Source organism: Sciurus vulgaris (genome assembly GCF_902686455.1).
Source record: "Sciurus vulgaris genome assembly, chromosome: 8".
NCBI lineage: Eukaryota > Metazoa > Chordata > Mammalia > Rodentia > Sciuridae > Sciurus > Sciurus vulgaris.
Window position 1 is genome coordinate 109051056 of NC_136468.1, and position 18714 is coordinate 109069769.

Consider the following 18714-nt stretch of genomic DNA (forward strand, 5'->3'; position numbering starts at 1 on the left):
TTCGTTCCTTTTTTTTTTTTTCCCCCTCTCTCCCTCTTAGATGTGCAATATTAGGTTAATTGAAACTTTTGTTCTTTTTTAATGTAAACCTTCATTGCTATAAACTTCCTTCTCAGAACAGCTTTCACTGCATTCACTAGGTTTTAATAAGTTGCATTTCCATTTTAGCCTGGAGGTGGGTCACAGACTATATCTGGGGCCAAGGTTTATGGGCAGGTTACCTGAGGCATGAGTAGGTGAGATTCCTCTTCTGAGTTTCTTTACAGATGGTGCAGGTACAAAGCCTAAGGCAAATTAGGTTCTCTCAAAAACGTGAGACCTCATGAAACTATTTCTGGGTCTAATCTGGATCCATTGTTGGTGAGCAGACAATATGGATAAAAACTGGACTTCTCAAAGTCTTTGTCCTTGTCCTGACTTTACCCTGGTTCACAGTTTCCTACATGGAACCCAAAGCTCTCACGGTAAATTTTGTCCATGGGTGATTTCCAATCATTGTTACTGTGGGGGTTATTAGTGGGAGACTATCTATTCTGCCACCTTTTTAAAGTGTTTGATTTTTTTTCCTAATTATGATCTCTGTTGATACTCTCATTTCATTTATATATAGTTTTTCTAATTTCCTTTAGTTTTATTGTCATGTTTTCCTTTAACATTTATTGAATATTGTATTTTAAAAGTTGTTAGCAAGTCCAGTGACTTTGCCTCATCAAAGATGGTTTCTGTTCATTTAATTTTCTCCTTTGAATAGACCACACTTTCCTGTGTGTTAGCCTTGCATGCTTTTGTTGTTGAAATCTGGGTGGTTGACTATTACAATATGGTAACTGAAAATCAGATTTTCTCCCTTCCACATATTTTTAAATGTTGAATTCTGCAGTAGTCCATTTCTTTAATGACCTCTGCCAATAATTTTTAGTTTATACTCCGTTGTATGTGACTACTGAGTCTCTTTTGCCTAGTTTTTGTCAGCTCATAATTTGACTGAGATTTCCTTAAATGACAAGAGTCAGAAAAAAAAAAAGAGAGAAAAAAATTAAAATTAGAAAAGAAAGAAAGGAAGGAAGGAAGGAAGGAAGGAAGGAAGGAAGGAAGGAAGGAAGGAAGGAAGGAAGGAAGGAAGGAAGAAAAGTCCCTATTAGTCCTTACAGTTGGATCTGATATATTGAAACCCTCTTTCAACATCTATAGTGTCTAGCACTGAGCCTAGGGATCAGACCAGTGGGAAAACTTGGGATCTCCTTAGATTTCTCTCAGCGTTCATTTTTTCCCCAGGCATTTTATTGGCTTTCCTATTTCCTCCAAATACACAAATGTTTATGAAAGCCCTGATTTACCAAGAATCTTTCTCCGGCTCTTCTTTTCAGGCTCTAGGCAATTTTTTTTTTTTTTTTCGTGGTGCTATGCAATATATTTTATGTCTGAATCATAATCTTTTGCTCCAGGCAGCTTCATGTTGTCTGCTGCCTTAAAATGCTGTTGAGCAATGCCCTGGGTAGGTTCCCAGTTAGGCAAAACAGAGTCAATCACCTTCTGTTATTTCCTCAGGTAGCCAGCTCCAGAAAGATTAGAACAGACATAATGTAATAATTGGTCAATATGTTTTAATCTGCCCTCCCTGGAACGAGTGATCAGTGTCCCACTCTGGGAACAGTTCTGGAAGTTTGCTGACAAGTAGCAATAGAATTGGACATACAAAATGAAAAAAAAAAAAACAAAAACAAAAAAGACACTTTGCATTTTTATGTTGCTCTCTTCTAAATTTGAAATTTGCTGGATCAATTCAAACTTTGCCTATCTTCCAGTTCTATTGAAGTTAGTTCTAAATAGTTTATACTTGTTTTTCAGTGTTTCTGCTTTGGAGCAGAATCTACTTTGTCATTTTGCAGACAAAATTAGTCAGGGTCTTTTAGTTAGTTTATTGTCTTGAAGGAAACAAGACATTGTAGAAGTTAAATCAGGACCAAAGACCATGATGAGTTACATTAAAATAATATGTTTCAAGAGCTTTTGGGAAACATGCTTACTGAGATCGCATCTAATATAGGTAACAACATGATTTATGCAATAGAAAGAACCCCAGATTTAGAATAAACAAATCTGGGCATGGTTCTTGCTAAGGTTTGAATATGTGTTCAAATTTCATCTATTCTATACTTAACTCAGCAAAGCAGCAGTGTTGGAAGGTGGAGCTTAAAAAGAAGTGATTAATCCACAAAGGCTCTGTCCTCATGAGTGGATTAATGCTGTTATCATGAGAGTCAATTTTTTATAAAAGGTTCTTCTCTTGCTTTTGTCCTCACTCTTTCTTGCTGGTCTGCTTCCTCTGTGGGATGATGCAGCTCAAGATCTTTCATCAAATGCTGGTGCTGGGCTTGGAGACTTTCCAGCCTCTAGAACTATGAGTCAAATAAATCTTTTTTCTTTACTAATTACCCAGTCTCAGGTAGTCTGTTTGAGCAACAGAAAATGAATGTGGGGAAAAAGGCATGCTTTTACATTGCTGGTGGAGTTGCAAATTGGCACAGACACTCTGCAAAGCAGTATGGCGATTCCTCAGAAAACTTGGAATGGAACCACCTTTTGACCCAGTTATCCCACTCCTCAGTTTATACCCAAAGGATGTAAAATTAGCATACTACAGTAACGCAGTCACATCAATATTTATAGCAACTCAATTCACACTAGCTAGATTGTGGAACCAACCTAGCTTCCCTTCAACAGATGAATGGATATAGCTGTGGTATATATACACAATGGAATGTTATTTGGCCATAAAGAAGAATAAAATTATGGCATTTGCAGGTAAATGAATGGAATTGGAGAATATCATGCTAAGTGAAATAAGTCAATCCACAAAAACCAAAGGCCGAATATTTTCCCTGATAAGTGAATGACGATACATAATGGGGGTGGGGGAGTGGTGGGTAAGAGAAGAATGTAGGAACTTTAGATTATGTAGAGGGAAATGAGAGCAGAAAGGAGGCAGGGGTATAAAAGATGGTGGAATGTGACAGACATCATTACTCTCTATATATGTATGATTACATGAATGGTGTGAATCTACAGTGTGTACAACCATAGAAACAAAAAGTTGTACCCCATTTGTGTACAGAGAATCAAAATTCAGTCTGTAAAAATTTTTTTTTTAATTTTAAAAATAGCCTTGGTCCCTCCACTTCAGAATCTGAGTAATTTTACATAGGTCATTAAATTTTTTAAAGCTATTTCACCATCTTTGAAATATTAATGATAGTAATTAACTAACACTTTTTACTGAAAATTAAGAAAGACAAAAAACTGAGGAAATGATCCATATATGACATTTATAAAAATAATTTACAAGAATGACAATAAAGATACATTGTTACCCAGGTGTTGTCCCAGTCTCCATTGTGGCACTTTCTTCTTCTGTAGCATACTTTCCAATGTTGAAATTTTATTATAAGCTCTTAAAAATCAAACTGACTTGGTTGGAATTGCACATTTTGACAATGTTTTATAGGTGAAGAATATGGTTCATTTAATAAAATGCCTACAGCTAAAGAATATATAAAAAGATCCAATGGCCCTGCCCTGAGTCTATGGGAATGCAAGTTCTTCATATTCGAACTTCATTTTTCAGGAATCCTTATAACTAAAAAAAAGAGAGAAACACTAATAAGGTCAACACTTGTGAATTATTTGTTTGATTTGGAAAAGTTTGTTTTATTTTGTGTTCATGTACAAAGACATCTTTAAAAGTCTTCCAATTTAACTAGACAGCTTGAATTTTTTAGTTTACATAGGATGAACCATCCCCTTGTGCATATGAGGAAATCAAAGGGAAAGGAAATGTTGTTATAAAATTTGCAACACTTAAAAATATCCAACAGACAGTTTCAATTTGGAAAAATAAAGCCCCTGGTTTCTAAGTGAGTTCAATACAGAGCTGCTCTTACTTTACTGATTCAGGAATTAGATGAGGGGATGATCAAATCTGAGATTATCAAGAAAGATCTGTCCATTTGGGTTCAAATCATAGCAGTGATTATTTCTAACAGTGGAGGGTACTATTGGCAATCTAGTGCTATGTTCTAGCATTAAAGGGCATTTTCAAAACTTTCTACATTAGTCACATTTTACAGTTCTTAACATAAAATATAGAGAGTGCTGAAATTGTTCCTCACTAACCCATCACCAAGATTCAATAATTATTTAATTATTTACATTGATCAATATTGTTTCATCTTGCTTCTCTTGACCACCTGCTCCTCCATACACACACACACACACACACACACACACACACACACACAAACATACAGTGGGTAATTTTTCAACAAATCCCAGAGAGACAAAACATGTAATGAAATAAACACTTTGGAATATTTCTCATGGGGTGGGATGTGACTCAGTTGTACGGTACTTGTCTAGCTTACACAAGGTCCTGGGTTCCGTCTCTAGCTCCTGCCAAAAAACAAAAACAAAAACAAGCAAATAAAAAACCCAAAGTGAATAGAATATTTCTCTCAAAGATAAGACATCTATTATTTTCCATGCAACCTAAAAACAATCATAATAACTGAAAAATAATAAATATATAATATTGGATCAGCATTAAAATTTTTGTTTCATTTTTTATATACTCAATCAGAATCCAAATAAATTTGCATATTGCATTTCGATGATGTGTTGCTTTGATGTGTACATTTTTCTATTCATCTTTATTTGCCATTGTAATTTATTATCAAAGACACCAGTTTGTTTCTTGTTGAATTCCTTGGTATCTGAATCTTATTGCTGCAGATGTCCTTAAAAAGCTAACTAAAACAGAAACAGTCCCCAATCTGTGGTGCTACTGGGAGGGGGCAGAGCCTTCAGAAAATAGACATTTGTTTGGTCACTTGGGGTGTGCCCTTGGATGGAATATTGAGATCCAGGCCCCTGCTCTCTCTCTCTCAGTTGCCTGGCTGCCATGTGTTCCCGCTGTGATGTACATGACGTCTAATAGGACCAGGTGACCATGAACTGACACCTCTGAACCACCAAGTATTTATTACGGTGATAGAAAACTGACTGACATACATACAGAGAATACAAATTTCGGTTCACAAAATCTGAGTGACAAAAGAGCACTTTATTTTTCGTAAATCAGCATAAATTCTGACTTCCAGTTCCCAGTCGTCAGACTGGCAGAAACATTAACTTTAGCATTTTCCATCAGTTGGGCAAAATACAAAATGTTAGTTAAAAGTAAAAACATTTCTTAGAAAGCACAAAATATATAACATATAAAAAAAAATATATAATATAATATATATATATATCAAGTGGAACTGCTGTAATTCAAGTGTTGTAAATCAGATATTTAGTAATTTTATGTAACTTTTTTTTTAGAAAAGTTGATTTGGTTTACATTTTCAAAATATCCCCATTTTCAGAAACAGAATTCATTGTCAAATTTTAATCAAAAGGAAGTTACTCAGGGTCAGTTTCTTTCACATATTCTAACTTACTTTATTACTATAATCATGTGGTGAAAAGTTATGAAGAAAGTCAATTTGCAACTCAGCACAGTTTCAAGTCTTGAAAGTGTTAGTTCAACACTAATCAGTCCACTTGAAAGCTCATTCCCGTGGTAGCACCCTCAGCTACCATCTCAGAACCAACTGCTGAGAAGTGGTTTTTTTTGATTGAAACAGAATGGGCTAGGCTTTAAGGAGTCGTTTGGAAGTAGCAAAGCTTCGGGGTGTAGACCTGAAGACGTCACAGGGCCTGCAATGGTAATAATGACCTTACTGACCTTTATCTGACCTTCCAGTTTGAAGTTCAAGAATCAGAACTCCATGTTATGAAACTCAGAGGTTTTGAGCAAGCATATATTCATGGCAACAAAGAAGGATGTGTGTGTGTGTGTGTGTGTGTGTGTGTGTGTGTGTGTGTGTGAAAGAGAGAGAGACAGAGAGACAGAGAGTATTTAAAATATGTAATAATCTGTTCCCTTAAGGCAGCAATATTTTTATGTTATTTCGTAAAATGGGTGTTTTTTGAGGGTTTCATACATTTTTCTTTTTTATCCTTACAAACAGATAAATCACATTTTCCCAGTAAGTTCAGTTTTTCCTTCGCGACAAATTTAAAAACCTGACTGGCTGAAAAATGGGAGGGTTTATTTTTCTTTTCCTTTTGTGAATGAAGCATTAAGTCTAAAATTGCCTTCAGTGACAAATTCCTTTCATCCCTAATCCCTCATAGAAATACCTTAGTGACTATAAATGATAGAAGGCTCCAAAGAAATAGGTGGTCTCAGCTTTGTAAATAAAATCCACCCTGAAAACTAGAAGTAACCTAGACAGGCTTACCCAATAGGTTTTTTTTTTTTTTTTTTTAATTTGACTTTCATAGTTTAAAAATGCAAAACACAACATAATGACATCTAATCTTCTAATTATGTTTTCATCTTTTGTTTGATGATTTTGGAAATTTAAAGAAAAACATAGCCATGGCTTTTAGTTTTCATTAGAATTGTCTGTGCTGCTTACAGAATGAATTCCTTAATATAGTAACATAACAATTAACTGCTAAATCTTGGTCAAAGAAACTAACATTTGAATCTACTTTTATATACTTTTACTTACAGAAAGATGTAACCAATCACATGCCAAACATGCCAGCCCCTTAGAAATACTGAGGGCATTAGAACCAAGGCCCTAGTCCCAAGGACTTAAATAATTTCGAGAAGAAATGAAATTGAACTGTAAACTGCTTGATTTAGATAGCAATCAAATGTTTTGCTGTTGTTGTTGTCGTTCTGGGTTTTTGTTTTGTTTTATTTTTTAAACTAGACCTAAAAGGATGAAGAGCAATGTGAACTAAAATCAGTTCAGAAATAAAGAAAAGTACATTAGACCAAGAAAATGCATGCACAAGGTTGAAGAATTTTAAAAGCATAGCAGATGTTGTTCCTTCAGATTTTGAATGTGAGGAAGTTGATAAACAGGACATCAAGGTTAATTTTGAGTGTCTAAGTGCAAACAATTTAAGGAGTAGGGTGTGAATTTGAACTTGATTGAAATAATTGAAAATTTTTCTAGAACATTTTATTTTATCAACTGACTTAAATTTAAATATTCAACTTACACTTCTAAAATCAAAGGAATATAAGCAATATTTTTTAATCCTTAAATATCATAATCCATAAATGGGTACCTGTGTTTTTAAGAGTCTTACTGAGATACAATTCAAAACTCAAAGGATTCTCCCATTTAAAAGACCCAACTCAATGACATTTAGTATATTCACAGAGTTGTGGGCATAGTTTTTCTTTTTGGAATGATGCTAGCATGTAATTTAGAATAGATCTGTCATTCCAACATTCCAAAAAGAAAAACTATACCCATTAACAATCGCTCTCTATCCATCTCTACTGCTTATCAGCAAATCCCTGTCCTTTCTCAAAAGGTTCATTTATTCCACACATTTCATGTAATGAAAATACAAATGCATGCCGTCTTTTGTGATTTTATTATTTCAGTTAGCATGTTTTTATGAAGTTCTTTCATGTTGCAACACCATTTATTTCTTTGTCGATAATATTACATCATATGAATATACTGCATTTCATTCATTATTTGATGAACACATGGATTGTTTCTTCACATTTTGGTCATTATGAGTAGTGCTGCAGTGAACATTCATATGTAATTTATTATGTATGAATATTTTAATTTTTCTAGTGTGGAATTTTTTGTCATATGTTAACTCTATGTTTAACTTTTTGAGGAACTGCCAAATGATTATCCAAAGTGTACATACCATTTTATATACCCACTAGTAATGTAGGACAGTTCTAATTTCTCACATTCTACTCAATTATTATCATCTGTCTTTTTTATTATAGCCATCCTAGTGGGTGAGGAGTGATATCTCATTGTAATTTTCATTTGCATTTCCCTAATTCTAACAACTAATAATGTTGAGTGTCTTTTCATGTGCTTATTGCTATTCATTTTTCTGAGATAAGAGTCTACTCATATAATTTGCTCATTTTTAGCAATTTTATTGAAATCAATTCACATAACATATAATTCACCCACTTAACTGTACAATTTAATGATTTTTGGTAAATTGCATTATTAATTTTTAAAGATTGTGGTAAAATATATACAACATAATATTACACAACATATAATGTCAATTTAACAATTTTAAGTGTATTATTAAATGACCATTAATCACATTCACAATATAGTGCATCTGTCAGCACTATTTCCAAAATGTTTTCATCACCTGAAAAAGAATTTCTGTATCCATTGAACAGTAATTTCCCATTACCTTATATCCTCTTGTATACTCTAGAATTTGCCTATTTAGGTACCTCGTATAAATGAAATCATATAATATGTGTCCTTTTACATTAACTTATTTCACTTAGCATGACATTTCCAAGGTTAATCATGTTGTAACAAGTCTCAAAACTTCGTTTTTATATATATACAAGATATCCTGCTTTTTCATCTGTTGATTGATAGTTGGGTTGTTTCTGCCTTTTGGCAATGGTGTAAAGTGATGCAGTGAACATTGGTATGCAGGTATCTCTTCAAGTCTCTGCTTTCTCATCCTTTGGGTATATACCTAGAAGTAAAACTGCCGTATCACCATGCAATTCTAGGTCTAGTTTTTTTTGTTTGTTTTTTCTGTGCTGGGGATTGAACCCAGGGCCGTGTGCTTGCAAGCACTCTACCAACTAAGCTATATTCCCAGCCCTTAGATCCAGCTTTTGAGGAGCCACCAACCTACTTTCCATAGTAGCTGCATCATTTAAGGTTCCCACCAGTAATGTAGAAATGCTTTAATTTCTCCATAGCCTCACCAACACTTATTTCCCTTTGAAATTAATTAATTAATTAATTTTAATAGGCATCCTTAAGGGATGTAATATCTTGTGTTATTTTAATCTGAAACACAAAACCATAGACATTGTACATATTAATGGGTGACCATATAATTTTCTAATAAATTAAATTTTTTAGTACCAAGGATTTAACTCAGGGGCACATAACCACTGAACCACTTCTCCGGACCTTTTTATTTTTCATTTTTGAAGCAGGGTCTCCCTAGATTGCTTAGGGCCTCACTAAGTTGCTGAGGCTGGCCTTGATTTTGAGGCCTCTTACTTCAGCCTCCTTAGTTACTGGGATTACAGGTGTGCACCTCCACAACTGGCACATGTAATGTTGATGCATATGTGCACTGCATAATATTCAAATCAAGTTAAACATATTTATTTCCTCAATCATTTATGATTTCTTTGTGGTGAGGCTTTCAAAATTCTTTCATCTAATCTTTTGAAATGTACAGTACATATTGTTAACTGTAGTTACCATACTGCACAGTAATACACCACCACCTTTTTTTCTTCTTCTTTTTGGGTGATACTGGGGATTGATCATATGGGTTCTTTACCACTGAGCTACATCACCTGACATTTTTCATTTGTTTGCTTATTTATTAATTGAGACAGGATCTTACTAAGTTGCTAAGAGATCAAACTTCTGCCTCAGCCTGCTGAGTTGCTGGGATTATAGGCCCTTGTCATAGTGCCCAGCAAGTCCACAGCTTCCTGCTCCTATCTATGAACTTACTGTCCAGGGATCAACCTTTCCCCCGAACCCTGCTACCTACTGTTCCTGGAATCTGACAACCACCATTCACTTTCAACTTGCGGTTCTGATTTGCATTTCCTCAATGAATAATGCTGTTATTCATTATTGATAGAGGGTATTGATCTGTATTTTATATTTTTCTTGTACTTTCTTTGACTGGCTTTGTTGTCAGTCATGCTGGCCTAATATAATGAGGAGAGACATGCTCTCTCCTCAGTTTTCATTTTCTTTCTTTTGGGAGGAGTTTGAGAAGAATTCATGTTAAGTTCTTTTTTAAAGTTTAATATGATTTACCAGTGATTACATATGATCCTGGGTTTTTCTTTGTTGGGCAATTTCTGAATAATGATTCAATCTTTCTTTATATTTATTTGTATATTCAGATTTTCTGTTTCTTCCTAATGAGTTTATATGGAGTATGGATTTCACAATTTTTGTCCATTTCATCTAGGTTTACTCAACTGTTCAGAGTAAAATTTTACATAATATGTTCTTAGAATTTATTTCTGAAAAATCAGTAGTAACTTGCCTGCTTTCTTTCTAATTTTAGTAATCTAAGTTTTCTATTTTTCTTCTCTCTCTGGTTTAATCTAACAGAAAATTTTCTTAATTATGTTATTATTTTCCAAAGTTCCAACTTCTGTTTTTGTTGATTTTCTTATCTACTGTTATTCCTTCCCCTTTTTAATTCATCTCTGCATTAACCTGTATTTCATTCTTTTTTCCCTCTGCTAGACTTAGGTTCATTCTGCTTATCTTTTTGCAGTTCCTGAAGGGCTTAAAGTTAAGTTTTATTTTTATGATTTCAGGTTTTTGATTTGAGATCTTTTTTTTTAAATGTAAGTGCTTTCAGCTATCATTTTTGTCAGTTTTGCTTTTATATACATCCAATGAGTTTTGGCATGTGTTTGTGTTCATTTGCTTTAAGGTATTTTCTAATTTCTCTGTTATTTTTCCTTTGACTCGTTAGTTGTTTAACAGTGTGTTGTTTGATTTCCATGCTTTTTAAATTTTTCTGATTTTCCTTTTGTTATCCATTTCTAATTTCTGTCTATTTTGATTATAAAGATAATATGTGATTTCAGTCTCTTTAAACACATTAAGACTGGTTTTGTGGCCTCAAGTATGATCCATCCTGGGAAATATTTCATGTAAGCTTATGAAAAATACATATTCTGTTCTCATTGGTAGAGTATTCAGAGTGTTTCATTCATACACATATACATATGTATGCATATCTATTTATGTATGTTAGGTCAATTCAGTTTATAGTGCTGCTCAAGTCCTATATTTCCTTAGTAATCTATCTGTTTTATCCATTATTGAAAACAAGTGTCAAAGTATTGAACTAGTATTTCATTACCCATACCTTCCTTCATTTGCCAACTTTGTTTCATAATTTTTGGATCTTGTTTGTATGTGCATATATGATTTTATAGCAGCTATGTCTTCTTGCTTTGCTGAAATGGTATCTTAATATAATGTCCTTTTTGATCTTTTTGCTGAAGTCTACTTTTGTCTAATAGTATTATAACCAAGGCAGTTTTCTTTTGGTTACTATTTGTATGAAATAGCTTTTTCCATTCCTTGATTTTCAATCTGTGTCTTTATATTCAAATTGACTCTCTTGTAGAGAAACAAATAAACCAACCTGATTTTTTGTGTTTTGTTTTTTTCATGCTGCTGGGGATGGAATCCAGGGCCTCACACATGCATACAACCCACTGAATGTAATGTGGTTAATGGTAAACAAGAATTTGTCTTCTCCTTTTAGGTATTTGCCTTCCACATGTCATATGATTGGGGATTCATATTATTGCATAGTTTTGAATTTTGTTTAATTATTGTGTTATTTTATTTATTTTTAATTATTTTTTTATTTTTACAGACTGCATCTTGATTCATTGTACACAAATGGTGTACAACTTTTCATTTCTGTAGTTGTACATAATGTAGATTCACACCATTCATGTAATCATACATATATGTAGGGTAATACTGTCTGTTTCATTCTACTATCCTTCCATCCCCCCCCACCCCATTTTCCTCCACACCATCCAAAGTTCCTTCATTCTTCTCTTCCCACCCCCCCCCGCCCCCACCACCACCCCTTGTTATAGATCGTCATCCATTTATCAGAGAAATCATTTGGACTTTGGTTTTTTGGCCTTGGCCTATTTCACTTAGCATGATATTTTCCAACTTCATCCATTTTCCAGCAAATGCCATAATTTTATTCTTCTTCATGGCTCAGTAATATTCCATTGTGTATATATGTCACAGTTTCTTTATCTGTTCATCAATTGAAGGGCATTTCGGTTAGTTTCACAATCTAGCTATTGTGAATTGAGCTGCTATAAACATTGATGTGGCTGCTTTACTGTAGTATGCTAATTTTAATTCCTTTGGATATAAACCGAGGAGTGGGATTACTGGGTCAAAAGGTGGGTCCAACCAAGTTTTCTGAGGAATCTCCATACTGCTTCCCAGAGTGGCTACACCAATTTGCAACTCCACCAGCAATGTAAAAGTGTGCCTTTTTCCCCACATCCACACCAACACCTATTTTTGTTTGTGTTCTTGATAATAGCCATTCTAATTGGAGTAAGATGAAATCTTAGAGTTGTTTTAATTTATATTTCTCTAATTACTACAGATGTTGAACACTTTTTCATCTATTTATTAATTGCCTGTGTGTCTTCTGTAAAGTGTCTGTCCTTGGCCCATCTATTGATTGGGTTCTTTGTATTTTTGGTGTAATGTTTTGTAAGTTCTTTATAATTGTGTTATTTCAATTATCTTCTTCCTTTTCCTCTATATGTTCCTAGCTTTATAAACACATTCATTTCATAAAGGTCTAAAAAGATACAGTGAAATAATAATGATTTGAAAAATCCTAACTGTACAATTTAAGGAAGTAGAAAATGAACAATCTTGAACATTGTCAAAAATCATTTGACTATACTCAATATTAGGACTTATTTCTGGACTCTTAATTCTATTTCATTTTTCTGTATGTCAGTCTTCATGTTTGTACCTCGTTTTCTTGGTTGCTGTTGCTCTGTGGTAAGTTTTCACATGGATATATCTATATAAATCCTCCACCTGCCATCTTTGGTTTGTTTGGTTATTATGTTTCCCTTGAGTTTTTGCATGAATTTTACCATGAACCTGCCAATTTGTGGAAAGAAATCAGCTGGAACCGTGTTAGACATGGCTTTGAATACATAGATAAACCAGTATAATATTGCCATCTTAGCAACATTAAACCTTGTGATTCATTGTGACTTTTCATTAATTTAGGATTTCTTTACTTCTTTCAAAAATGCCTTTTCTATTTTTCAGAGAGTAAAATTTGTACTTCTTTGGTTAAATTTATTCCCAAAAATCTTAATATTTTTGTTTCTATTATAAATGGAATTGCTTTCTTTCTTTTATTTCTGATAGTTGACTAGTTTGCAGAAAGAAAACGGATTTTTGTATCTTGATATTTTGGATCTTGCCAACTTGCTGAACTCATCTGTTGACTTAATTTTTTTGTTTTTTAGTGAGAATTTTCTAAGTTCAAGATCATGTCATCTGTTAGGTAGCTTTTCATCTTTGTTTCCCATATGAGTATCTTTTATTTCTTTTTCTTGCCTAATTGCACTTGAGGAAACTTCAGTAAAATGTTAAACAGAAATGGAAAGAGCAGACATCCTGTCTTTTCCCCGATCTCAGAGGTAAAGCATTCAGCCTTTCACTCCGAAGAATATTATTAGGTATAAGGAGCTGTGTGCGGTGTTCATGTTTGTTTGTTTGGGTTGTTGTTGTAGATACCTACCATCAGGATGAGGAAGTTTCTTTCTATTCATAGTCTGCTGGATGACTTTATTATGAAAAGATACCAGATTTTGTCCAATGGCTTAGTCATTTCAAATTATAATTAATTTCTTCTTTAACTGAATATTTTCACATAATTATGAATTTTTCACATTTCTTTAAGTTATTTATTTCTAGTTAGATTCCATTGTTCTTGGAGAAAAATATATGTTTGCAGTCCTTTTTAATTTGTCAATTCGTTTTATGGCCCTGCATATGGCAAAGGCTGGAGAAGACTCTGTGCACTTCAGACCCATGTTACAGTGTGAAGTGTGTTCTGCTGTGGTTGTGCGAAGTGCTCTATGGATATTGCTCTAGATGATTTATCGTGCTCTTCAAGTGTCCCATTCCGTTATCATTCCACCTAATCATATCCACCATGGAAAGTGGGGCCCGAAGGTTTCCATCTCTTATTGTTGAATGTCTTATTTTTCCTTTCACCTCTGTGAGGATGCACACATGTTATAATTATTACATCTTTACAGAGAGCCTTTTGTAACAAACATACTTCTTAATGTTAAATTATTGGTCATTATTTTGTTTAAGTTTATTAATCATGTTTCAATATCATACTTTAGGGTGAAAAATAGTGACTAATTATGTATGACTTGCTATTCTCATGGAACCTAAGTTTTAGTTGCAAAATCAAGCCCAAAGAATTTTAAAAAATAAATAATACATTAATAGAGAAAAAATAATGAGCAAAGTAAAAGATCCTCATTACCAGTTGAGAGTGCGGAGGGAGTGAAGGTGCTATAATTTTTCTGATGTATTCAGATTAGGCAGTAACAAACCAAAATGAGATTTATTGTTTGGATAGTAATAACAGACTTCTTATTCAATATATTAGTCATTATGAGTAGATAATACAGGTGCAAGGAAAACATTTAAATTAATCAGAATAATTCATGCATATGGTGCCTTTTAAGGTATAAGCCTCATTTTATTGAATTCTCACAGCTCTTTTGGTTGGTAATCATTATTATACTCATTTTACAATGAATAAATTGAGGTTTAAGGCACTTATTACTTATTGATGATCACAGAAATTTCAGATAAATTAGGCTTCTAAGCTTTTACATGTTTCTATTAATATCAAGTGGGTTTTGTATCCCCACATATGCAATAAGCTTTTTCTTAGACAAGTTCCTGATATAGATTTATTTTAAATAATTCAAAGTAGGAATGTAAAAGTAACCCTGGGAAGTTAAGGTTATTCTTAGGCTTATTTTAGTTAAAGATTCCACAGGCCTGGTGCAGTGGTACATACCTGTAATCCCAGCAGCTCAGGAGGCTGAGACAGGAGGATTTCAAGTTCAAAGCCAGTCTCAGCAAAAGCAAGGTGTTAAGCAACTCAGTGAGACCCTATCCCTAAATAAAATACAAAATAGGGCTGGGGATGTGGCTCAGTGGTTAAGAACCCCTGAATTTAATCCCCACTACCCCACCAAAAAAAAAAAGTATTTTTTAATATTTTTTGAATAATCATTATCATTTTAACCTTATATGTGTATCAAAATATTTAAGATAAGACATGAGCTCTGATACATAATCAGCCTACATATTTAATATGACCAGTATATAGAAATATTCAATCTAGAGAAAACTATTTTTTTTTGTAAGAATAAATTTTTTTTAAACAATGCCTAAATTGGTTTATTACGTTCCCTCCCCACAACGTTCATACAGGAGGAAAAAAGTGTAATTTTATAAGCATCAAAACTAAAACAAATGCACACTGACCTTATAAAATAAGATTCTCAATTTCATCATGATACCCTTTTTCCTATAAAATTTACTTTTTTGCTTTGAAAGACTTCTTCATGGTGGATTTACCCTTGCCAGGCGATTTCACTTCCTTTCTTGAATTGGCTGCAGGCTTCTTCGAGGGGGTGCCACTAAGTTTCTTTATGACTGAGGGTGAGGGTCTGGCTTTCTTGGCAGAAGTTTTGGCTTTAGGAGGGGCTTTCTTGGGCAGGGTCCTAGCTTTTCCCCTCTGGGCAGCTGGAACTTTAGGTGTAGGCTTGGCCCCTTCTCTGCTTCATGGATGCAGACTTCCCTGGGGACTCGGCTGGGGTTTTCTTCTGCAACCTTCTCTTAGGAGGTGGCTCTTCATCCTCAGAGTCGTCTTCTGATGATTCATCTTCATCTTCATCCTCCTCTTTAGAACCATCTGGCTCTTTCTTTGGAAACAGAACTCCTGGGCTGGGGTAATACGGAAAACAGAGTTGGAACGTGCCACTGAATCCTTTACCAGAGATCTGCTCCATCCACCCATTCTTTTCACGTTTCTGTAGCGTTCTCTTCAGTAAATGCATCTGATAGTTAGAATTGGTCCCTGGGTGGTTCTACAGGACATACTTCTTCAGAGCAGTAGTGGAGCAGGTCTTCGGCTCCTTCATGGCAACGATGGCAGACAAGATTGCATATTCCATCAGGTTTCCACCAAGCAGGGGTTTCTCCCCTGATTTCTTCAGCTGGAATGTCCCCGAAGCACCTTTGCCAGTTATTTGTTCTAACTGTCCTCTCTCTACTGCTCTCTGCAGAGCATTCTTCCACAGCTGAGGCCTGATGTCCACTCTAAGTTTAGGTTAATACTGAGAAACATATTTCCTGATGAGATTGTAGGAAGCTTCTCTAGGTTCACAGAGTCGAGTAAAGGCCAGGGGGAGGACATCCTCCAATTTTACTTGTGGTTCCGGATCTACTGCAGAGCTCCTCTTCTTTGTGTTTCTGGGTTTCTGAGGTGTTTTTCTTGATTTCTGGACCACAACAAAACTTCCAGATGCATCTTTTCCTTTTACCTGTTTGATGACTCCTCTATTCAATTCCCTTTTCAGGGCTTGTTTAAGAATGTAGCCCCTTCTCTCCAGCTCTAGAGAAGGATACTTATGGATGATATATTTTCAATAGCAACCACTGATGCACTACTCTTCCAGAAGCATGCCTTTATGGCTTCAGTTAGGATTGCATCCATTTTGGGACATGGGGAGGAAGCCATCGGTGTTTGCTTCTGGGCCCTGGGTAGCTAGCTGGCTGGCAGAAAGGGTAGCCCAGGAAAGTATCATTTGTTTCACTTTCTGCTCTACTAATTGGCATGGTGCTGTCTTCTACCTTCTGACTTGTCCTAGTGGATCAGCTGAGCTCCTACTATAAATGGGAGTGCCTTAGGATGGATGAGTTCACCTTGAGATATATCAGTTGCCATTTAAAATAATTTCTAGGCCCGAGTACAGGTTACACTCTGAAGCCTCTGCTGTTAACCACAAGGATTTTTCCTAAAGGTTTCAGTGTGGTGAAGAGTCAACCTTGGGCTCTGCTCAGCAGGGACGTGGCGGTGCTCTTCCTGGCCACGCAAGAAGCAGCTAAGCGCGGGCCTCGCCTCCGCACACTCACTGCTAGGAGCTCCATAATGGCCAAGAATAAAATTTTTAAATGATTTTATAAAGAATGAAATTAAAAAGAAATAGTACATTTTCAAGTCTGAGGGATAGTATGATTTTATATTTATTTGTTAGGTTACACCACTGAACAACTCTGGAGATTAGGGGAAAATATTTTGGTATAATCTAACATTTCTAACTCTTTCAAACTTTTTATAAGTATTCCAATGCTTTCAGGAATTGTATTTCAGGTATACATTTCCTTTATTGTGAAGCTCATGAAGTTATTAAGATTATGATGCATTAATTTGACTGTGCTTCATGAACTAGTTAATTTACATGTCATTAAGTAGGAGATAAAGATGAAGTCCGTGAAATAAAATAAAATCACTACTTTTACTCATCATATTAATAACCTTGTTAGGTTGAGGGAGTTTTCATGAAATCTACAAACTGTCAGGAACAAATAAACAGATGGTGAAAGAAGGGCTTCACAAGTTACATATTTATGAAAAATGGAGGCATGATATGATAATTAAAGCTCAGTATTAGCTGGCCTTCTTTCAAACCTGAAGAAAGAAATTAATCCTGTCAAAATTATTATTTCATTTGGAAAAAAACACAGAAAGATAGTAACTTAGAAAACTACGGAACTACAGTGGACCATCATTGTTTCTTCCAGTTTTATGCATCCTTAAATTAGATCACCTTCCCTGACCTTCTTGAATCTCCATTGATGTAACCCATGTGCCTTACTACCTCAGTCATTTGCTTCTAGAGAGCAGCTGTCCTTTCTTTATTCATCTTTATTTAGTGTCTCAAGGTAGTTCTGCCCCAAAATTTTTAACAAGAACTTGGCAAAGTCTTTCTTTAATAAATTTTGTTAAATAAAGGAGTTCTTGAAACTGATTCTTATTGTTTAAATTCATACACTGGGTTTTGATAATGTTATGGTTTAGATTAGGTGTCCCCTCAAACTTCATGCGTGAGACAATGCAAGAAAGTTTAGAGGTAAAATGATTATGGTTTTAAAGCCTTAACCTAATCGATGCATTAATCTGCTGATATATATTAACTGAGTGGTAATTATAGACTGGTAGAGGGTTGCTGAAAAAGTAAATCATTGGAGGCATGTATTTGGGGTATTTATTTTGTCCTTGTTGAGTAGAGTACTCTGCTTCCTAGGTGCCATGTTCCCTGCCCCTTTCCTCCACCACACCCTTCCACCATGATGTTCTTCCTCACCTTGAGCCCCAAGGAATGGATTCAGCCATCTATGGACTAAGACCTCTGAAACTATGAGCCAGAAAATAAATTTTTCCTCCTCTAACTCAAAATTGATTTTTATCAGGTCTTTAGATCACAGCAGTAAAAAAGCTGACTGAAGCAGTTAGGTTTTCAAATACTCTAATATTGAATTAAAATCCCTTCTACTTCTCCTGAGTTAAGACTCACCAACATCTCTCAAATTATATTTGAATTCTTCCATCATAGTTTTTTTTAATGTTGATACCTTTTAGTAGCTTTAAATTTGTTGTAACAGCAGAATTTTGTTGAAGAATCCTTGGACAGATTTTTAAGCTTTCTGAATATTGGGTTGTTCATCTGCATGGATGTGGTTGTGCCTGCTTCTACTGTTGAAATGAAGATTAAAGTGCATTGTTAAATAGAATTCTTAACACTTGCAATTACTGATATCCAAAAAATATTGGTTCTGGCTAGGCATTGTGGCACATGCCCGTAATCCCAGAGGCTCTGGAGGCTGAGGCAGGAGGATCACAAGTTCAAAGCCAGCCTCAGCAAAAGCAAGGTGCTAAGCAACT

The 18714-nt window shown here is 34.8% G+C and overlaps 1 pseudogene across 1 annotated transcript; it reads right to left on the reverse strand.

Annotated features, from left to right (window-relative positions):
* Positions 1-15160: 15160 nt before the first annotated feature.
* Positions 15161-16919, reverse strand: LOC306667677 (heterochromatin protein 1-binding protein 3-like; annotated as a pseudogene). Its single transcript has 2 exons — positions 16817-16919; positions 15161-16593 (listed from the first exon to the last, which is right to left on the reverse strand). The product of its transcript is annotated as a heterochromatin protein 1-binding protein 3-like (transcript).
* Between the last annotated feature and the right edge of the window lie 1795 nt (positions 16920-18714).